At 41.2% G+C, this 23867-nt stretch overlaps 1 long non-coding RNA gene across 7 annotated transcripts; it reads right to left on the bottom strand.

The window, feature by feature from the left end:
- Window positions 1-828: 828 nt before the first annotated feature.
- LOC116452299 lies at window positions 829-23599 on the bottom strand. 7 transcript variants are annotated; one of them, XR_004243463.1, is made up of 7 exons: window positions 22759-23599; window positions 22501-22677; window positions 22020-22233; window positions 20226-20317; window positions 14083-19826; window positions 8748-9617; window positions 829-7930 (listed from the first exon to the last, which is right to left on the bottom strand). It is a non-coding gene; the product is annotated as an uncharacterized LOC116452299 (long non-coding RNA). The 7 variants fall into 7 exon arrangements; XR_004243460.1 differs by lacking the exon at window positions 22020-22233 and having other exon boundaries at window positions 8748-8936; window positions 9545-9617; XR_004243458.1 differs by lacking the exon at window positions 22020-22233 and having other exon boundaries at window positions 14083-19536; window positions 19717-19826; window positions 22759-23597.
- Window positions 23600-23867: the final 268 nt, after the last annotated feature.

The following is a 23867-nucleotide window of genomic DNA, read 5'->3' as shown; positions in this document are numbered from 1 at the left end:
GTCAGTAGATGTTTGCATTTTTTTCCTTACAGCATTTCTGTATTGAACAGCAATTAGTTTGCTGTACAATTATATTTTATCCAAAACAACTACCACAAATGAAACTTGGACTGTGGAAAGATGCCATTGCACACAAAACCTTAATAAATACTGAATTATATATAATTGTACAGGACAGAAAGCATGAACCAAATATAAAGGCAGCAATCCAGCCCCAAGTAGAATTCAGACTAACATCACACCTACATAATTACATTTGCAGAGCAATTCACAAGCCAAAATATCGTTGCACTGTGATTTTTCCAGAAGTCATTGAATTAACAACCTCTAACTCAGTTGTATGCAGCAACATGAAAAGAGTTGCTCCATTTCATTATTTAAATTTGACCCTCCTGTATTTCAGTTCTATGGGACCTGAACCCCAAAAACCTCTTTGTTTGCATGTTTAGATCCTGTGACTGTGCCACAAAAAATCAACTAAGCCAACATCACTTACCAAGATATCATTGTCCCAAGTAAAACATGTAGTTATGTAATTATAGGATTTATGAGAAACCGATGCAAGGCAAAGATGTTTATTTAAATATCACAGCACCAAGTCTCAGCCTGTCAGCCACACTTATAACAGGGCTAATTCCATCCAAAGAACAGCTCATAAGGTTTTGCTGCATCTTATAAAAGGAGCAGTGTTGCAGATGACTGAGCAGATGTTTTAAACAAGTCAAAAGCAGCAGCTGGAAAACAGCATATTATAAAACATGTAAGAGCACAAACTGTTCTGGTGAAGCAGCAGTAATCACAGCAAAGAGTGAACCAGGTTCTGCCATAAAAAAAAGCAAGTTCTACTGGGATTTATTTAGCAGTATTTTTGCACTTGTCCTTACATTATTACAGAATAAACAAGAAGCACTAGAAGGTAGGATTGGTTGTCTGGTGGCTTGAGTAAACCCCATCAACTTTAGATGCACAATTCTATCGTAATAGCCAGGAATGTTGAGTAAACTTGTAACTTCCATTATGAAAGAAATTTGCATCAGCAGCATCATCCCTCTCTGAGACAGGACACCCCACACACCCATATTCAAGTAAAGAAAACCAACCCAAACAAATCCAGCATAAGAAAAACAGTTTCAAAAAAATCTAAATATTTTAAATAACTTTTTTTTTTCCCCCCCAAAAAACCAGACAGAAAATTGCTCTGGCTCCAAGCAACTGCACGTGCCAGACCTAATTCTGGTAACAGCCTCAGCTGCTCCAGAAAAGATAAGGGCATTCCATAAAGTCCTCTTAAAGGCAGGGCAAGTGCTATCAGGGAGCACAAAACCCCAACATCCCCACTCTAAAGGTGCCAGGCCTAGAAAACTTATCAGTCCTTGGAATGCCTGGCAGGGCACCAGCAGGGCCTTCACTTAGAATGGGTTATTTGCTCTTTCGTTTCCATTTCAGAAGCAGGATTAAGGAAATGTTACTCTATTCTGGCCAAGAAACCACAAATACTGAACATCTATGATTTTTAGCACCCTGTGAGCCAACCAGGGAGGTTTCACTAATGATAGTCATGTATCTGTCAGAAAGTGTGGTGGAATTGGTACAATTTTTGCTTCACCAAGACAGTATTTTTCAAATAAAATCCCAGTCTTTGATTTAAACATTTCCAAGCTACCTACTCAGAATATCACAATCCTGCTGTATCACAAGTATCTTTGCCTCCAACTCTCCCACAGAAAGATGTCTGCATTTCACATCAGCTCCCCCTGAACTAGATTCCCAGTGAGAACTTAACTGGCCCAGGTATTTTCCAAAGAAACAGCACTGATACATTCACACATTACAAATCTAAATCCAAGCGTTACTCACAGGCAGGAAGTCTTTTCTCCAAGTGTCACAAAACAGACGATGGCACCTTCTCAAAAACGGGAACAGAAACTCTGCAGAGGCTCAGAGGAATTTCCCAGTGGCCACCCTGAGCCTGTTCTCTAATTTTGCCCATTTTGAGTGCTGTGCTCTGTCAGATGTTTGCTGCCTCCCTCACCTGTGAGGCTTCACTTGCATTTTAGAGACAACACCTTCCACCTGGAACAGGAACCCTCCAGAACTCCCAGCTGTCTTGCTCTCCATATTCCAGTCTTTCCTAAGGCTCTCATCTTCTACTCTCCAAATCTAAACTCATCTCACAAGAGCAGATACCTGGCATAACATATAAATTCCCTTGCCAATTTAGAAGCAATCTTTTTTTGGTTTACCATCCTCTACCCAGCAGCCTCTAATTTTTAGATTTTTATGTTTGTTTGTTTTGAGAGTGTTTCTTTGCTTTTATTTTCCCACTCTCTAGCCAAATTATTAAGACTTGATGTAAACGGTCATTCTGGAAGACTGTGCACAATAAAAACAAAATGAAGTCTTTAAAGAGTACTACAGTTCAGTCCTTCGTATCTAGGGGTGATGGCTGAGAAGTTCTTAAGGTGAGTTCCTGATATCCAATATCAATTTGAATCTTCAAGTGTTCAAATATCACCTTTGCCTGTCTCCTGAATCCAAAGTCCACAATAGTGGCTCAGCATTCACACACACTTCTTACAGATAAATATTGTTACTGATTTTAAGATAAGACAGATTCTGCCAAAAACAGAGAACAAAACCTGGCTTTTTAATCTTTTGAGCTGAGTAACTGTTCTTGGATGCTCCCTACAAGAGAGGAATGCATGTGGAACTGTTCCTTACAAAACCAACGTTCTTGCACAAGGGGTCCAATCTTGGTCCTCTGTAGCTCAGTGAAGTAGCTTGCAATGATTGTATCACCAGCCTCTTAAAACAAGAGGAAAAGCCTCCCAAACTGTGCTCAGGTATGTTACTCACAGTTCATGTTTTTATCGCCTTTATACAGGCTTGGTTGCCAAAGGGAGCAGTATCAGGAATGAGCAGTTATTAAAGCACAAGAAGCAGCATGTTGGGCACAAAGCCTTTTCTCAGCTCGTTAAGATGCTGCTGACATTGGTCTTTTAACCCTGGTTGCCTACGGGCTCCTCCATCAACCTCTCTCCCAGCACTAACTGGTCACACCAGTAACAGCATGTTTGAACCACTCTGCCAAGGCTTAATTATTGCATTTGATGACACCTGCATGATACAATTTCAGACTGTTATGAAATATTAATTGCTTTCTGTACAGTAGAATAGAACATATTCAAGAGTGAAAAATAATGCTATTACTGCCTTTATAATTTCTTTAACCAAATATTTTAGATTATTTCCCCACTATCACTATCTAAAAGATTCTGTGTTTCTCCTGAAAAAAACATGCATTTATCCATAGCCCTCCTCACCTTGACTAAAAGGAAGTTCCATTATTACTTGAACAATATTTCTCTCTCACTGTTACCTTCTGCCACTCAAGGCAAAAACACAGAACTACTACTATCGTCTCACACAGAGAAAAGTAATTTTTCTCCTACATAGGCAATAGTTTCTTTACCCCACATGCTCTGCCCATTCTCTCCAGAATGATTTCTATCTTATGTCATTCCTCTTGTGAGATGATACATTAGAAATGATAAGAGATAGAGGTTTTCTTTATGGAAGAGTAGGTGCAATTGATTTCATTTTGTAAAAAAAAAAAAAACAACCAAAAAGCAGCAACTTAAAAAAAAGACAAGAAGGTCTATGGTCTTAAGAGGAGAGTATATACTTCAAATGATTTCAGACAGAATCACTCTTGGCAAATATCTAAATAAGTATCACAGGAGATTTGTTATACGAATACAACACACATTTTAAGCTCAGCTGCTTAAATTTCCTAGATTACTTTAATTAGGGACAGCCAACATGTCAGGACTCAGCTACAAAGAGCAAACATTGCAGAACATGTAACATGCAAAGCATTCCCTCCAGACAGAGGGAAACCTTTGCCATTCCAGAAATCAGGATGAAAATGCCTATTCCACAATAGGCAGTGGCTCCAGCAGGGCCAGGATTTCAGTGCTCTGTTTTCAGCAGCTCAGCCTCTACTTCTTTCTCATCCATGTAGAGGAGATCCAGCATCACAACAAGTCATGGGAATCCTGATTTATTTTCTTCCTTCTAGAAACCAGAGGGAAGAAAATCCAAGAACTGGTGCATGCCATGTGCCCTCTTCCCCTGACTTGCCTGCTTGGTGGGAGGAGTAGGAAAGCACAAACAGAGGTTCCTGAGGGAGCCTGCAAAAATCTGAACCTCAGTGATTCATGGAAAAAAAATCTCAAAAAATTAATTAAAACCAAACAATGAAAGTTACTGTAAATAAAGAGATCTCCATCTCTACCTAAAAGAGAAGAGGGAACATTCTTTTGAAAAATTTTATTACTAGTACTATGAAAAAGAAATATTTGTCAGTGCACTCATACATATATGCATTTAAATAAGAAGAATATGCAGCAACTGCCTCAAAATAAAGCAAGTTTAATGTTCCAAGGCTGAAAGAGAAAGAGCAGATTCACATCACACATTTGGGGATGGATCATTAGCCAATACAGATCACTGCAGTGTCAAAATTCAGTAATTAGTTTGATGCATTTTTTTTCCTCCAAGGCATTTATTTCTAAGATAAAGCAGGTGAACCAGTGACAGGTATACCTGGGAGGAAGTATCTGGAATATTTTCCTTGAGGGTTCAGATCCAATCTATAGGGCTTTCGTAGCCAGAAAAAAAATAGGAAAAAAAAGAAGAGTGTTTCTCAACCAAGTAGAAAAAAGCTAAAAAATTTAGTCACATTGGAGCACACATGAAAAATGTTGTGTTTTGAAAAAAAGATGCAATGAAGTGGCTTTGAGTGAGGTGGAATGAAGTAGAATAACATTGCCAGTATATAACTGGATAATAAATGAGAAAAAGGGTTGGGTAACCAAACTGAGATTAAATAACCCACCTGGATTAATTCTTTAGTAAATCCTGTAATTTTGCTAAATTTAAAGTAGTAGACAAAATGTTACTGACTTCTCTCATCTCTCTTTTCCAAGTGGGGAGAAAATAATCCTACTACTAATTCCAATACTATAAAAAAAAAAAAAAATCTTGTTTTATTCAAAAATAATTAAGAACATCACCATTAATCTTGATATGGATTTCATTCTGTAGCTTTTTCCTATAAGATGAAAAAATAAAAATATTTTCTTTCAAGAAAAGAATTTAAATTTGGAAGGAGTGGACTCATTTTGAAACAAAAGCAGTTTAAAAGACTTAAAACCTTTGTAAAACAGATTTTCCATTCTTTTCCAAAGTGGATTAGTAATATCCTTGGAGACATGCAAGAACTCCAGCCAGAGGCAAGCCATGTTGGAACACAGAGAGCAGACATTAAAAAGGAATGCTGCCATTCCACTTCAAACAGAAAGTTTTTCACAGTGAGAATTTTATTGTTTTAGGAAGAACATACAGAGACAGATGAGAACTGTGAAGAACTAGGCCACCAGTTAGGTAAGGGCCACCAGTTAGTTATGGAACAAGCCAGAAAATATGATTTAAAGAAGGAACACAGAGAAGGAAAAATTCTGCTTACATCAAATAGTTCTGGACACCAAGGGAAGGAAGAACTCTGATAAACATTTCTTCTAAAAAATTCCCATCTAAGCTAAGGGTGGTAAACAAGTTCATAACCTTGACAATAGCAATTTACAGAACAAGCTAAAATGCCAGTTTTGCCGTACAGTAAAATCAAATTTAAAAGTGATGAACAGAAGCCCTCCTCAGATGGTAATCTAAACAGCTTGTGGCACAAAATGAAATGCCATGGTTAAAGTTGTCTAGACCAATAACCCCTTGCTGGCTTCTGTCTCTATTATATTGGAGACATTTTCAAACATTTTCCAAATTAGGATATTTCTTTCAAACTTAGTAATTACTTCCACTGCTTATTAGCAGCACAAGCTGCAGGAGATTTAATTATTAGTTAGCCTCAAAAGACAATCCAATTTAGGCATAATTTCTGCTACTGTCTCAGTCATAGCAATGAAGACTTGATAATGTAGACAGGAACGAATACAATAAGGCTGAATTCAATAAAAAAATGAAACACCCCATTTTTTTCTTTTAACTTTAACAGAAAGTATTACAGTTTCTCTGAAAAAGATACACCTTTTAACAGTAACTGGAAACTACTGATTCTACCAAACTGCGCTTCTCCATAGGCAGATTGATTTCTGCGCAGTCAACTTTACTAAATTAAAGCTTCAAATCTACAAAAAAGTGCTCAGAATTTATAATAAAAAAATCAAGTTTCCTAAAGGAGCTAGACACATGAAAGCAGAAAGAAAAACTCTCTGGTTTTGGTTTTAAATCTTGCCCCAGTTATTTACAAGCATATAATTATTAATTTTCACTTGGTACAAATGGAAACCAAACCCAAACAAACAAAATAAACTTCAAATAGAACAAACAACCCACAAAGACAGCAAGCATTTAGGTGCTTAATCATTCAGAGAATCAAATACAAGCGCAAAAACACCAACCACAATGAAGTGAAAACATATTAAAAAAAAAATAACTATACCTCAGAATCTTTTCCAAGCTTTGTGGGGAGCTTAGCTGGGCCTCACATCAACTCACCCCGGTGCTGAGCTGTAGGGAAATGCTCAATGGCAGGCACCAGCCATCCCTGGTGCCAGCAGAGCTATCTCTCCTGATCGGGTGGGTGCTTGTTTTAGGTTTGTCATTAGATCTTTCAGAGCTGCCTTTCAACGTGTTTTCAAGCTGGCTTTGCAGGACACTCTTTTCATTTCCTCCTCCTGTGTTTTACACGTGTATCATGTGCCCAGGGGCTTGGTGTGAAGGCTTAATTGCAGGCTCCAGATGCCACTGGAACCAAATCACTGAGCTGATCACGGGAAGAATCACAGCTGGTCCCGCTCACGCAGGAGTTAAAAAGAACTGGGATGGGTCCTTGTTTAAAATGAGTGACAACTAATATCACTGCCTTAAGTTTGATTTCAGAACTTTCAGCATTTGGTGAAGCATTTAGATGGAAGGATGGCATTCATGCTTCTGTTTTCACAAGGATCACCCCAAACATGTTACACTGTGACAACAGCTTCCAGCTCAGTGTGGAATCACTGCTGTAGGATTATAATAGACAAACTGATTGTTCTCCCCTTCCCTGCCTCAAGAAGTAGGAGCAGCCTTGCTGTGGCTGGCTCAAGCAAACCTGTCCCTGCCAGCTTGGTTCTCTGTCCCAAGTTTGCCAGCTCCTCACCATTTACAACGTGTGTACAATCCTCTTGCCAGGAAGCGCTCTCAGTAAAGGAGCAATATCTCCTGCCTGAGACACCAGAAAGTCCCTGGAAGGGATTGTCCCACTTTCCTTGGACCAGACTCCTGCAGAACCTGGAGAACAGCTTTTGTCCCTGAGGAAGGGCTCCGAGCACACTGGGGGCAGTGGCCAGGAGGAGGAAAAAAGAGAAGCAACCTCTTTTTTCCCCCCCATTTCTTTCAGCACCCCAATTTACTCAGGCTGCCCCAGAAAGCCCCACCTTCCAGGGTAATAAGTTGTGCCCTCAGGCTTTGGATTGCAGAATTCACTTTTGCCTGCACAGGTGAAATTGCTTTCTTGCTGCTACACTAGAATGAGCACAAACAACAAAGCCACTGTTTATCCACGATACTCTTGAAGGCTATAAAAAAAATCTGCTCTGTACATAGGATGTGGATGAAAAATCTGGGAGAAAAAATAAACTGCAGGAACTAGGTTTTCTGTGAGATCCCCGGGTAAGCTGAAAATTTACATGTCTTTAAAACCAAGCCAGGCAATCAAGGAAGATTTGTGCTTGTAGAAATGTCTTAGAAGTTTCCACTGATCTTCTGCTTTGCAGCTTCTCCCTTTTGCAGAAAATAACCAATTAAGATCAGTTCAGAACACAATCCAGGCTCTGCCACTGGTCTCCTCAGGAACACAACCTTCTTCTTCCTGGAAAATGCAGGGAAGAGGGAGAAAGTTGTGTAGACCCAGCAGGCTAAGACATGTTAGGCCAAGCAATCAGTGGTCAGGTGTAACACAAAATCTGAGCTGGTTAACAGCTTTATCCTGCTGAAAACATATTTTCCTCCCTCTCTATGTAGACTGAAATGATTAAAGATGATTAGCTAGAAACCAAGACACATTACTTCACCCAGAAGAAAAGCTAACTTGGTGCTGGTGGGACTATGCAGCATTTCCGTGGTATCCAAACCTTACCAGATTACTTTACATTTTATCTTCATTTACATATCTGCATAATGTATACTCAGTGCAGAAGGATATTTTAATGTAGCAGCAAATTTTGGAAGTTCCAGGCATGGAATTTGTGCTCAAAAGACACGTTTCCATGGAGCAGACATGGGAATGCTCCTGCTCTTCCTAACCCTCAGACCTCAAGGCTGTAGAGCCCTGCCAGGCTCCAGGCCAGGGGCACTGAAGGGCAGTGGATTCCCCCTTGATATAAACAGGAATGACTTCTGGGATCTTTCATTAACATTTTCTCTAGAAATTCACCCAAATGTATTGGCAGCACCAAACCAACGAAGGCTCTCTGAGAACACGAATAAAGCAAATGTCAATAAAGGCATGGAGGTTGCTGGATGGATGTGGCTGCACCAATTCCTGCACCAGGATGTTTTGCAAGCCTCCCTGGCATTTTAGCAGTTGGAGAAATAAGCACCAAATTCTATACAAAGCCTTTAATATTCAGCTTTCATACAGAATTTGAACCTCAAATGCTCAGGTCACAGCTTACATCTGTACTTACCTGTAAAGAGTGTCTGCCTGGGTTCGAATGAGCAGAAGGTATTCAGTCTACAAATATGCTTCATAAAAGGAATCTCAGATTTTAAATAATGCATCTTTTCTCTCAAATGGAAAAACTGAAGGTGCAGTTCCATGACACTGCTACATCAATTAACACCTATTTTCAGCCAAAAGAGCTAATCTTCACCTTCTGAAATAGAATAGAATGAGGTAATAAAGTTCAGTTTGCTGAATTATTGAAGAATCTGCACTCATTTGAGGAAATTATGTGATGGAACAAATATTTTTTGAAGTGCCATTGAAACTAGTTTTTAGAAAAATTACCTCCAGAAGTTAATTTGCACAGCAATTTATGGAAAAAAAATATAAGGGCCTTTAATGTGAGCAAACTGGAAACAGGGTAGTTTTGATTTCTGATCTTCCCATTCAACTGCAGGACCAGAAAAATGAAGTTATTCCCACAGCCACAGTTAATAAACCTGCAAGCTTATAAATAAACCAACCTGCTGGGCTGCTCTGATTCCTAATCCTTGGTTGAATCGTTTGTATCAGATGTAAAAAAGGAAGTATTACACTTTTATCTGGAGATCTTACACTACTCAACAGAACTATTAAAAACATTATTTCTTCTTCATGCCCACAAAAGAAATGCAGAGGATTGAAATACACAAAGAAGTTTCTGCAGGGCAAGCAAGGGGATAAACCTGAGGAGCTCCAGTTATTCCATGAGAAATAGATACATGCACGTCCTTATCTTAACAAGTAATTATTTCAAAAGGGGATAAATTCTTGTCTTACCTCAGGAGGTGAATGGGAGATGGATTATCCTGTCCTGGAGTAAGAAGGTCTGTTTGGCAACCCTGCTGAGAAGCTGAAGCATTTCAAGTTCACACAATGGTTTGAAATATTTATGCCCTGAAATAACTTGTTTAGGTATCCCTGATCAAAGGGAGTTATCCCAGCTCAGTGACAAAGCCAGGACAGATCCGTGCATCCACTATGGAGCCAGGCTGGGAGAGCTGGGGGTGTCTATCCTGGAGAAGAGAAGGCTCCAGGGAGACCTCAGAGACCCTTCCAGTGCCTAAAGGGGCTCCAGGAGAGCTGGAGATGTTCTTGGGACAAGGGAAGGAGGGATAGGACACAGGGAATGGCTTCCCACTGCCAGAGGGCAGGATTAGACGGGATATTGGGAAGGAATTCCTCCCTCTGAGGGTGGTCAGGCCCTGGCATAGGTTTCCCAGAGAAGCAAAGTTCTGAGCACAGTTTTCATTCCTTTCAGGAGGTTCAGGCACCTCATACCTGAGAGAGAACAGAAGTGCAACTCACAGCAAAACCCTCATTCCAGGTACTGGGAAAAGTAAATGTAACCATTAGTTGATCCTAAGTGAAAAACTCTGTCCCAAAGAATATTTTCCCAAGTGCATTATGGAAACCACCTGTGTCAGCTTTGAAGATGAAGAATTCAATATTTGCAAGGAAGGTGATCCTGTACCAGATACTACAGAGCTGAGGGGAACAGCTGGACTGATCATCTCCAGTCATTGCAACATGGAATTCCCAGCACCATTAGCATTCGGTTAAAGATTCCACATCAAAAAGAGGAGAGGACTATCCAGTTTTAATATTCTTACCCTTTATAATATATATGGGCAGATATCTTTCTGCAGCCTTTCTGGTAGAGGTTTTGCTTGGCATTTTAGTTTTACTTGTTTGCTTCAGGATGTGTCCAAACAGCTCATGTAAAGCAAGAATGAGAGTTCTAAAATCTTAATTGCCAGCTTGCTGTTAGATATTGCCTGATTAAAAAAGGTAAATGAGAAAACTACATGAAAAAACCTGGGGGGGAAAAACTACTTTTTTAATTTACTGCAACTTTTATATCTTAACCTACCCAAAGAAGTTGCAAAAAGATCAGTTAAATGAAGCACCCATTTAAAAAACTACGTCAGCAAACGTGTGCTTTTCTTGGGGAAAAATAAATATTAAAAATTTAAATAATATATCTGAGCTAAGGAAAATAGATTGCTGACCCATGTCTTGGGGCTTTTTTTTTCCCAGTAAAGATGCTATTTTAAGGTTAAAATTAGAGCTGGTTTGAAAGAAGCAGTGAAAAGAAATGCATTGGTAATTTGACCAAATTAACTCCAGTTTTGATGAAAGCCAGCCACTTTGAGTAACATCATTTATAGGCATTACAAAGTCAGTGTCATTTAGTACTTAATTTTAAATTCTTCATGTTTCTGATTGTAGTAATTCTCTTGACACAGCAGCCATTCAGTATAACATTACACCAGGAGGCACAGAAAAGTGGTTTTTCTAACTTGTCAGGCCAGTTTTGCAGTTCAAGCTCTTCTCAAATGCTGCTTTTTGGCAGCTCATATCGTGCAATGATTATAAAGAGGCATTTTGGAGTTTCTAAAGGATACTCTATGAAGGCAGCTGACTGCCTCATTCCTACAGTGCCTCAGTAATTATTTCTCATCCTACAGGGCTTCTAATATGTAATTTTATTATCAGAATTAATCAAGGAGAATGATTCATGCTTAGTGGAAAGCAAGGTAAGTTCAACACAACATTAGGACTGAAAAATGCACAAGTCTTAAACTGAACTCACAACGGGATGAAGCTTTAACAACTGGCTCACGTAGACTGTTCTCTCTGCTGTCACTTCCAAAAATACAGTTCTATTCCAAGAGTGACAAAATAACAAATGGTTCCACACCTGCTTCATTTCAGTGATGGTACAGAAATGGGTGTATTACAGCAACCCTAGGGTGTATCACCGTGTCCCGCAGCCACAGGGAGGAGGAGAGAAGATCCAGCAGGCAGGAATTGTGCAGCAAGATTGATTGATTTAATTATTTTACAAACTCTTTTATAGACTTTTTTCTTCATAGTCTAATTGGGCAAAGGATCAGCCACCCCTTGGGGTGATTGGCCAAAATCATAAAACATCCATTGTCAAAATATTTTTCTACTATACCATAAACAAGACTTTTCAAGGCTGCAGGTGTTTGGTTGTTACATAACTCTGCTACCTCTTCTGTGAGAGAGAAAAGTCTCTCACGGGCTTAGAAAATAGCAAGAAAATCCTTGCCAGCAGCATCTTTGTATCCACATGGGTGCTTTGGCTCGTTTTCCTAAACTGACGTAAAACAAGGGGATCTGAAAAGGAAGGAAGGAACGGAATGGAGAAACTTTTAATTTTGTTACTGAATCCACAAAAATTCAAGTCCCAGTTCATATCTGTTTTGGTACACAAGATTGTGTGTACTACTCTTTCCTTATAGTGTCAGCTCTAATAAACACCATTTAAAGTTTCACTTTAGAGCAGCTCAGTGCCTTTTTTACTGGGCTCATAAGGGACAGCACCTCCTGGTGCAGAACACGTGCAGCTGGAGATCACACCTTGCTTAGGAAGAGATCTGCCAGGAAGCATCTACATGTTTATGAATCCTCCTTTTTTTTTTTTTTTCTTTTTTTTTTTTTTGTGCTAGAAGAAAGCCAGCAATATTAGAAATTTTCAGGTAACTCTGAGACATCAGAGTGCCTTGATCAGACACCACCACACTGTCCCTGTGTTTCTCCTTCTCAGAAAAATAAAATCACCTCTGCAGCAGACAATTCTGGGAAGATTGGATTTACTCTGAGTTAGCCCACAGAAGTAAAGTCAGGATTAAGGACAACAGCCAGACGGCAGTTTAAAACTCCAGTGCCCTAAATGAAAATATATAAGCATATTTTTCAAGTCTAATTAAAGTTTTGGCTCCGAGCATTTGGCAGAAGGAGAAGAGTAAACATGTTATGACTTGCCTTTGCACGGATGATGCTATGAGGAGTTCATGTATTAACTAACAAGGTCCCTGTGAGGCATTTTTGAGTTTGCAAGAGTGACATGGGAATCAGAGAATGGAGGGAATGTAGATTGCACTCGAAGCTGTTTTATCCTCACTCCTGGGGGCAGTGTGTTCAGCAGTGAGAGAGAGAAAAAAATCACTTTAGTGGTAACTGATTTTAACACAGGAATTCAAAGAGTTTCTTTGCAGGATGCCTCCATCTCCTCAGCTCTGCATAGGACTGATGCTTATCTCTGGCAGCAAAAAATGGTAACAACTATTTCTAGACCTTGAAAAGAAATCAGGGCATATGAGATGTGAGGAACTACTGCAGCTCCTGTAAGGACTTTTGAAGGCAATTCCTGCAAAGACTCTAGATCCAAGATTTCCTAGAATACCTGGGAAAATTCCTAGGAAGAGCCTAAATCTAGGACGGGAAATTCTTAGAACAGCACAGAAAGTACTTCAGGTTCTAGATCCAGAAATTCAGGTTCTAGATCCAGAAATCCCTATAAAAAGTGAGAAAATGCCAAGAAAAGTTGTAGGTTCAGAAACTGTAGAAAAGGTCTCTGTCCAGGAATTCCTGGAAAGATAACACATTCAGGAATACCTGCAAAGCCCAGGAAAACTAGAAAAGATTTCGATCAATTAATTCCCAGAGAGTGATAGGAAATTCTTTGAAAATTTCTCAGTGCAGTAAATCATAACAGAGGTCTGAATCTAGGTATTCCTGGGAAGGGTCTTGATCCAGGATGTCCAGGAAAACTCCTAGAAAGCCCCAAATATTCCTAAAAAGTGTATAGATGTCAGAATTTTAAAAAATACCATATCCTGAATGTTGTTTATTCTAAGTTGCTTAAACAAATTGTTTGAGTAACTTTTACATTTCATCACTTGATTTAAAGCCAGTAACACTTCCCATATGGCCAAATCACTTCCCAGCTGAGCATTCTGGTACTGGAAAAGTGAATAAAATTGGAGAGTCTTTTATGAAGTTTCCTCATTATTTGTGAAGAAGAACAACAAAAAAAAACCCCAAACAAACCCAAGAAATGTAGAGGGACACCTGTGAGTTATTATTTAAAGCATTTTGGTTCAACTGTCAGAGAAGCAATGTGGGCTTTGTCACCAAGTACTTCAAACCAATCCTGCTAATTAGGATTTCAAGTTTAACACTGACATAAACAGATTGGCAAACTAATTTTGGGATCTGCAGCTCAGGGGAGGTTTTTTCTAGTCTGGTCTATTTAGGATGATGTGATGAATACCACTGTCATGAGAGGGGTCTTTCACATCACCACATATTCCATTTACACAGCTGGTCCCAACATTTAATCTCTCCAGAATCCAGTTAATTCCCCTCCAGCTGCTCTGACTCGACAATGCTGACAGAAAAATTTCACTTCAGTAGAACAAGTACCTCTGCCCCTCAGCACCAATTTCTGAAGGAAGGAAACACTGTTCTGTGACAATCCCTTTGCTGGCCACAGCTGCACTCACCACTCACTGGAAGTAGAGCTGCAGACCTGGGGAGGAAAACTTTGCACTTCTGGGCTGCTCATTATCTTCTGAGAATGTGTTTTCTTCCACAGGCACTGCCAAGTTTTAAGCTACAATCTTCTGCTCATAAACTAAGCTGAAAAACACCAATGATTTCAATGAGAAAGTCCTCCCAAAAAGCACACAGGAGCTTTAAAAGGGCAGAGTGTAAACATTAAAGGCCCAGCTGATTTCAGAAGGATGCATGAAAAGAGAAAAAAAAATCTCAAGGCACAGGTACTTCAAAAGAAAAGAATGCAATTTTTTTTCTGGGGGAATATGAAAGATAGGCCATGAGATCTAAAAAAATACAGTGTCAATCAGATAAGGAAACATCAAATACTTGGATCAGGAAGATACTAACAGATTCATTCGTGCAGCATTTTCCCTTTAAATCACCATTTCTCTGAGTTTATGTATTTTACATAGATCCACTCCATTCATTGTTCGCTGAATCAGAATGATTTAAGGCAGAAGTTTTTCTAAGGATAAGCTAAAGCAGAACCAGATTCTCCGAGGTTATCTGTGCAGCAGGCAGCAAAGCATCATCATTCAGCCTTACAGTAAAAATAGCCCATACATTAATTACTATAGGGAACTTTTCCTGGCTACATTACAGACCCCAGAGAAACTCTACTGAGTGAGAATTACATGTTGATGAGAGAAGCCACCATGAATAATAATAATTGTGTAAAGCAAAATGCCAGAGGTGCTAAAATCTTGGTTTAATATCCTCTATTTTGTACAGAACACAATAGGACTCTTCAGAAACGTGGAAAAAGCCTTTCACATCGTAGTTCACCACACCCTGCTTTGGAAAAGAGACAATCCCGTAGTGCTCTCTAGTGGCCGCCAGTCAAAAAACCTCTGCAGGCTGCACTGCAAGTTTAAAAATACATAGAATTATCAAAATATTCGGTTGCCCCTGTAGTCAGCCACGACTGCCTAGGGAGAGAGCAGGCACCCGTGTTTGCATTAGCCGTCTGCACTGCCCAGGGCTTGTTCTTCCCTAAGGACTCAATTCCACAACAGGACTGCAAATATTGATGTGCTTGAAATTACATGGAATAAATTTAACACATTCGATGATGATGAAGTGTACGAGGTGTCTCAACAGTCGGTATCAAAAAGTGGCACCTTCTGACTCTTTAACAAACTCCAGCTGTGCCAGATTTCTTCCTCATCCTATAAAAGGTGAAGGGAAAACCATTCCCTTCTGCTCTATCTGGACTTTGCAGTTGAGACAGGCACGTTGCAAAATGGGTGCCTATTTTGGGCTATTAAAACTCTCTCACTGTGCTTAAAACACAATTCATAAACCAAGCCTGAGGCCATCAGTGCTGGTATAAAACCATCTGCGCAGAGACAATAATGCTCTGCCCACAGTAAGTGACACATTTCATAACCACTGCCAGGTTACACTGCTTTTGTAAATTGTCTTACCACTAATAAAATTGTCCGTTGATATTTGTTACTTCAGATGGATAAGTAAAGGATAGATGGCAAAATTACCCTTTAAGATAATAAATTAATTCCTAGGATAGCTACATCAAGAATTTCCTCTGTCCAGCAACGTTTCCTCAGTGGATTCTCTCAGCTCCATCAGACATTTACTCAGCTAAATAAAGAACAAATTGCTGAGTGTAAAACCACTACCAGGGGTTTGCAGTACCATCCATTAGCTCCAGGATTTCCTTGACAGCACAAAGGATTGCAGGCAGCCAATGATAATTAAATAGAGCTCCCTATGGTCTTAAGCAGAGCTCCTCATTGCCCTGGATAGGAAAATGCAGGTCAAAACCCAAGAGTAATAGAAAATGGAGCTAAACCTGGTCCCAGGAACTGCATTTTCCAGAACTGGAAAAACCTCTGTAAACACCATGTAGATGACACTTGCCCTGGGTAGAATGCACAGGCTGTGACATTCCTGTAGTGTCAGCTGATCTTCTACTCAGGAAATCCAGTCAGAGCCCACATGAAAATTTCAGAAGTACATACTGTGCCGTTCAGATGCACATATAGAAGATCCTTACAAATGGAGAGAGAGATTGCTTTTGACGGCTTCGGTTCGTAATGCATTAATAAACAGAATTTCTGTAACAGCCACGAAGCCAAGGGAGAAAGAAGACTAAATGTTAAAATAATTCATGACTTCTGAACGATTTGGAAGAAGCAAACTTACTGGCATGATCTAATTAGACTTATTTCCACTTTCTAGGAGAGGGGAAAAAACAACATCAGCAAAAAACCCCTGTTTGCTAGTTCATTAAGCAAGGGTATAATTACCTAATTATAAATACCATGGGTCATACAATCCTTAGCTGCATGAACATCCATCTCCATACAACACAGAGGCTTACACATGACAAGCAAGATTTCTAAGCAGTCATTCACGTACATAATTAATTGCATATTTAGCAAAAATTTGTGTTCCAAGTCTCTGTATTGGGTTAGAATAAAACATTTTTACACTACATGTTAATAAAAAAAAAATCTAGTTGTGCAACTGAACCTCAAAACTTGAAGGACTTGGTCTTGCAGAATGATTTGTAGGAGAAAAAGGTTTAAAGTATCTGTGTGGTTCACAGATTATGTTAAACTGATGTTGGGAATTCCTTTGCAATGCATTTTTTTGTGTCTAGCCCTAAGAGGATACATTTGTATAACAACGAGAGGCACATGTTAGGGACAAGTGAAACAAACGGACTCTTTGTGGCAACCACCTGATTTTGGACTTGACTGGAAGAATTTGCCAGACAAGGTCTGCACTTTACTTGTTGGACAAAGATGTTGAAGGATTTATTTCCAAAATGCAGAGTCTGAAGGTGTTCGCCTCATTACAGTCTAGGCTGGTTGGAAGCAAGGCTGGCAGAATGTTTTTTACAATAGAACAGCACAGAAAATTCCATGATTACATTGTTCTGACTTTGTTTATGACAGTGTCCATCTCCAGCCCTGAAGTCATGGAACAGAAGATCCATCTAATTCTGTCCTGGGATAACTTTGCAGGTTAAAGGTTTGCTGTTAGGGCTGTTCCTAGAAAAACTACCACTGCCTCTGTCCATGAAGGGAGTTGTGATGGAGCTGCTGAGCAGCCTGACCTTCCAAAGCTCACAGCAAGATGGCATTAAAACAGCACACTGAGCTGCAGCCCAGAGGGGAGGGGATGACCTAAGATATCCTGCTGCCATGGCAACATCCACAACTGGCCAAAAAAACGATACTTAAAAAGTAAACCAAGTTAGCTGGGTTTTTGCTGAGGAATGGTTTCTCAGATGACTCACTGCATCTGCAAGAGAGCAAAGCACAGCCTCCCCAGCAGTGATCTTGCTGCACATCCACATTCTGCCTAAAAGAGGATGCAAACTACTGCACAAATCCTTCAGCTCTGAGGGAGCAGTAACTTTACTGTGTAGCAATGGCATGAAGTCCTAGTTTTCCTTAAAATTAAACTAGAAATTCCAGAAATTTATTGGTAGCTGTTCAGCTTCCCTTCCCAAGTCTTGTTTTGGGAGTTGGTGAGCAGGAAATTGAATAGACAGAATCACCCCAAAAATTAGTGTGTCCAGGCAGATAAAAACCCAACACACAGGAGCACTCAAAGAATGAATATGTAACACAAAGTCACCACAGCATTTCTCCCAGGGGAAGCTCAAACCTCAAGCTTTGTATCAGTTCTCACTGCAGCTCCCTGAGTATGAGACCTGGAAGTGCTGGCCATGACTCCTGGGCTGTCATGCAGTGCACAACTTCAGTCTCAGAACAGAAACTGCTCTGCTAACTTGGACCTTGCTTATTGGGAGTTCCAAGCAATTTGATCTTTCATTCTCTCGTCTTCAGCTGCTGATCAGCTCTAGACTTCCTATATTTCCTTCCATGACTTGAAGCCCAACTGAGGTTGTATCTTCTGAGAAATGCTCATAAATCCTGATTATTATGGTCTTCACTGGATTTCAGGTCCCAAAGAATTGCAAACTGTGACCTCCTGAAGGAAGCACAGCCACTTGTTTCATCTGTCACTGGCCCCAAAAGTATTTTAACTCTCCAACAGCTATGTATTGTGGTCAGAGTGTGAAACATCACCTGAAGTCCTGTCTTACACAAAAAATGGAGTGACAATAACAAAATACCATTGAAGTAAATGTATTAACATGAGTGGAATCAGGATTTTGTCCTGCAACTCTACATCAAAGACTCGTCAGCTCTCATCTAATTAGCACAGAGCACTACTTTTCCCTTTCCACCTCTGCTGACAACTGAATGATCTTCACTGTTTGAATTAATTTGAAAAATTTATGTGTCAAAATTATTCCAGATTTGGCAACAAGATGAGATCTGAATCAGAATGTACTGTCTGAATGCAATACATAATAAAAAGAAATGACATCTCTGATCAGGCTACAAGTTATCCAAACTTATCTCTGAGGCAAAAATGAGCTGCATTGCTTCTAAAACACAGACTTGCAAAGAAAATCAGAGGTTTTTCTTTTTCAGAGGCAATTTGTTTCCAAATGGAATTTAAGTGCTCCAAATAGTTATTTAAAAAGTCTGGCATCTTACTCCGCATTCTTTCATATTTACAACCAACAGCAGTTTCTTGGAGCTATTTTTACTACCGTGAATTCTAGAACCTGCAGGACTGATGTTATAAATGTAACAAGAAACAGCTCATTGGGGTTTTCTGTATTCATTCATTAGAGCTTGCAGGGTTTCAATTACCCCCAAAAAAGCCTTTCAGACCCTGCATATCTGCAGTTGTTTGTAGTTTTGGGTATTTGAGACCATGGAATACTTTGGGGATGGAAGCGAGAATAAGGAACTTCTGGCCACATGCCTTCTTAAGAACACAGGGCCTGTAAAAAACCAAGATATTCCATATACAAGAATATTAATTCCCCAAAATGTGGGAAGGGGAGGGAGATTTGAACCTGCAATGGAATTTATATATACATCCCTTCTCCTCAGACTTCCCGCAGCCTAAGGGGAACAAGAAACCAGAGAGGATAATGAGATTCATCCCTTCAAACTGGCACAAACAGCATTTATGTGGCACATCACCTGGAACCTTGCTGGCTTCAACAGAACCTCAGGAATCCTCCAGTGATCGCACGGAGCTGCCTTTTCCTTGCTCCTCATGCACAATTACAGTGCTCAGGGACCACATCCTTGGAGCTCTCTGCTGGCCTTGGCATGTTGCACATACAAGTTCACTCCCCACACACGGGGCTGTTACTATTATAGGCTGCATAATTTGAAATAGGAGTAGAGGTTCCCCTCCTTATCATCACAGCATAGAAGGATGTGAGCAGAGCTGTGTGTCAGGGCAGAGAGTTGAGCTGAGGGCCCTCCTTTACAATTTTCCAGGCCTCTTCCTTTCCTGTTCCTTCACCTGTAAAATGGACATGAGCACTGGAACTGTGAAGGAAATCAAATGTGAAAATCAGCTGGGCCATTGCTAGAATAGCTCCTGACTATCAGAGATGCTCAATGTGCACATGAGGCCGCCAATAAATGAGCCCCTGACACTTATTCATTTTTTATTTGCTTTCAGTAGTAGTACTTTGGAGAAGACGCATCTCAAGTCTTTGTACTCACAAAGTTGTGACTGCTGGATGATATTTTATCTCTTCTCAGTGACATGCATTTATGGTCTTGACAAACGAAGGCTCAAAATAGGCTCCGTGTCCTCTTTACAAAGAAAGCATCTGAGAGGAAAAAACCCCCAACAAAGTAAATAGAGACAAGAGCTTCTTGAGCATGGGAATGCTCATCTCTGTTACGGTGAGCACACTGAGCTACAACAAGCTGGCATAAAAATCTCAAAAACTAGGTTAAGACTCACAGGCAGCAGAACAAATGCTTTCTGTTGCTGCATCTAAGAAAACTGCTCCTAGCCAGGCTATTTGTGCCTTGGTCATCAACACAATTTGAACATGAAAGCTGATACTGTCAATCCAAATGTACCCTGAATTCATTTTTCTAAATAACAACACAAAACCCCCACATCAGTGGTGCTCAGAGATCACATGTAGGCTTCAGATTAAGGAAAATGAGGCTGTTTAATATTCTGCTGATTCGAGAAAAACAGCACTGATGTGACTCACCTCTTTTTTCTCCCCTCAGAGGATCATTCCTTTCTAATACAAGTTTGGATTTCTCTTTATATAACCAGTTCATACAACAGGCCTTCAGCTGTCTGTCAGAGAGAAAACAAGCGAAGCAAATCATCCATACCATTTATATAGTTGCATTTAAAAAAAATATATATCAAGGAAAGTCAGATCAAATGGACATGTGTTGGCTTGGCTGTGGACTATGCATCAAAATAAAATTTAAAAAAAAGTATTTTCTGTGTTCCTTGTGTGGATATTTCATTTGAAGAAGTATTTTCCTGCAACTGAATGGATGCCAATTGCAGAGATATCTGCTATTAAGGTAGAAAAATTTCATCATAACTTTTCATCATAAAAATAAAGGGCTAGAAATCCTCTGAGAGATAACTAAAGAGATCAGATCATTGCACTTTCCGGGAGAATGCTGAAAACTTGTTTACCACAAGACTGCTGTAGTGAGAAAATAAACCAAACAAAAGGAGAGTCATGTTTCTACTAACAGTCATTCTGATCCTGCAAATAGTTTTATTTGCAACACAGAATCATATGAAGTTGTAAATGGAAACTTGAGGACAATTTTTCAGGTGCTTTGTACCCACAGGTAGAACCAGGCTTATTTTCATTCCAATTTCATTCAATTTCAGAGAGATTTACCATTCAGTATACTTGGAATACATTAGTTAGTGCCTGCCTCCATCAGCTTCTATTTACTTTTGTTTAAAGGCTCCATTCCTTTTGGTGCTGGTCTTCCAACATGAAGACAAGACTTTGCCTCACATTTATTTTTCCCTCTCCAAAGCCCTGCCCCAGAAGGAATTCAGACCCTGCTTTAAGGTAAGGAAGTACAAAGTGCCACAGATACATCATCATCATCTATGAAACTTGAAAGTAAAAGACATGCAGACAATCCTACTTTTAACAGGAGATATTATTTAGCAACATAAATTTAAATAATTGCATACAATTATATTTTCTTTTGGCACCCCCTCTCCCCAACATGATGATGGCTCATTTGGAAAGAGCAAGGTCCAGGGGCAGCTCCATCAGCTGGCATAAACCACACCTGGGATTTATTCTGAGAGTTAGCCTCTTGATGCTTGGTTTGTCAGGAATGAGAGAAAATGCTCTTTAACTAAGTCAAAACAGCAAGGCAGATTCCAGCCCTGTTTGAGTGTATTCTACCACACAACATTTTAAATCTAAAGGAATCCTAAAAAGTGTCCTCTACAGTATGGGAGCTGGTTAAAAATACATCCCTCTCATCCTGTGTGCTTCTATAGCTACTAAAGATGTCTTGGAGATACTTTCTTGGGTTGCAAATATTTTAATATATTCAGTCTTGTATGAATGCTTAAATCTGATATGGAACTTTTCAGTCCTACATTTTAAACACAAAATCAGTGTCATTCTTCATCTCAGAAGGCAGCTATGTGGATTAGTGCAAACAGACTTTCAGAGAATTCACTAGAAACCATCAGCATTTTCTAGCATGACCTATAAGCTATACAGAGAAAAACCATTTAAAACTTGCTACTTCCTCTCCTTTTAGGACTAAAAATAGATTTGGCTCATTATCTCACTTGGCACCTTAATGTATTCCATTGCATGATAACACAGATTAAACCACCACACTCTTCTTTTTCCTTAGGATCTACCTTATGCACAGCAAGAGGGGAAAGTGCTGCTCATTGGACCAGGAACTCTTTGATATTTTAATTTAAACCCTTTGTTCAGGTTCTGTTCTCAGGACAATATTCCCACTTGCTGTTGGATGCAGCAGCTCACCCCAGCCACAGGCAGACGTCACCCCAACAGCCACACTCAGGCCTTCCTCCAATGGAATTTTGGATGAATTTTCTTATCAAGCTCCACCATTAAATCCACGCCCACAGGCTTTTTTCTTTCCCCAGAAGGTCAGTAAATTAACTGAATCTCAGGGACACGTAGCCCAAAAGTGACTCCCAGATCAGATGTGTGCACACGTTTAACTTTGAAATTCCTGCTTAAAGGAAAACATCAAGCACATGGCTCACTGTGATAGATCTGGGTTAAATCCCCCCAAACACAACAAAGACATAACCCCACATAACCCCCACAGGGCTTTGTTTGCCCTGCTTTCAGCAATGGCCAAACCCCATCTTCTTTATATAAGAGAAGCAAAACGTTTTCCACATATTTACGTGAAAACAGAGCGAGGCTCTTCTCAGTGGTGCCAAGTAATAGAACAAGAGGCAATGGTGAAAAACTGATGCTTAGAAAGTTTCACCTGAACATAAGGAAGAACTTCTTTGCTGTGCAGGTGAGGCTGTGTAGTTTCCTTCATTGCAGGTTTTCTTCACCTGTCTGGACACAGCCCTGTGCTCTGGAATGACCCTGCCTGAGCAGGGAGATCGGACCAGGTGACCCCGCTGTGGTTCCGTCCAACCTGACGCATTCTGTACTCCTGTGTGTGGGAATAAAAAACTGCATTAATGGAAAATTTTCTGATGCAAGTATTCATCCCTAAAATTTTGCCAGCTGGTACCTGCCTCACAACAGGAACTTGGTCAGCTGTATGTATAACCACTGCTCTTGAGTCAGCCCAAGAGGTGAGTTATTTCTTAGCATTAGTTTCACGTAAAGCCAAAAGCAAAGTTTAAAGCAGGCTCCTCAACACCGCCCTGCTGAAAACACGAGGGGAGAACCCCCACAGTCCAGCAAGCACTGACCGAGCATTCTAAAGGACTTTCCTCAGAGAGTGATTAAAAAACATCCCTGGTTTTACAGGCTAAAACTTCAAGAAAACCGGGCACAGACCAGCATCTCCTCTGCCGGTACCCTGCGCTGGATGGGCAGGAGCAAAATAAAAATCCATAAAAGCAGTTATTCCCCTTAAACTCCCAACCAAGCTATTCAGCCCGAGTTGGAGCATCCCGTTCCTGCGGGGTCCCCGTGAGACACCTCCTTTGCCACGAGGCCCCCGCCCCAGCCCAGCCCCGCCGGCTTCGCGGAAGCTCCGGCCGAGCTGCGCGGGGGTGCCGGCGGGCGCGGAGCGATTCCCCGCTCGTCCTGCCCAGGGGAAGCCCCGCGGGACACCCTCCTCCGCCAGCCCCGGGGAGAAGCGAGCGGCGGACACCGAGCCCGCGGCCGCCCCGGTGCCGGGGGATCGCGCCGCTCCCTCCCGCGAGGCAAAGGGCCCGGACGGACGGGACAAGCAGCGGGAGGGCTCGGGGAACACGGGCGGGTCCCGCACAGCGGGGCGGGGCGGTGAGGAGGTGCGGTGAGGAGCCGCGGGGCGGAGCAGGGAGGAGCGGGGCGGAGCAGGGAGGAGCGGCCCCTCCCAGCGGGCCCTCCCCGCGGCCCGTGACGCCTCCGGGCGGGCGGGACCCCGCGCACCTGCGGAGCCCCCGCCTTTGTGCAGTGCAGGTGCGGCGCCCACCCCACCCCCCCGCCGTGACGTCAGGCGGGCGCTCGCGGGGCACCATGGGAGAATCCCAATGTTTTCCAACGGATGCGCTCAGCAGCGCGGCGGCTTGAGGCGACTCCGGGAGCGGCGCTCGGGGGGGCGTCCCGGGAGGGGGCGGCGGCGGCGGGGGGCCGGGCCGGCGGCCCGCGCCCCGGCTCTTCCCCACCCCGCCAGGCGGCATGGCCCAC

This window comes from Corvus moneduloides, chromosome 17 (genome assembly GCF_009650955.1).
Source record: "Corvus moneduloides isolate bCorMon1 chromosome 17, bCorMon1.pri, whole genome shotgun sequence".
NCBI classification, from domain to species: domain Eukaryota; kingdom Metazoa; phylum Chordata; class Aves; order Passeriformes; family Corvidae; genus Corvus; species Corvus moneduloides.
The sequence above is the reverse complement of the archived record's forward strand: the minus strand, read 5'-3'. Positions and strand labels throughout refer to the sequence as shown.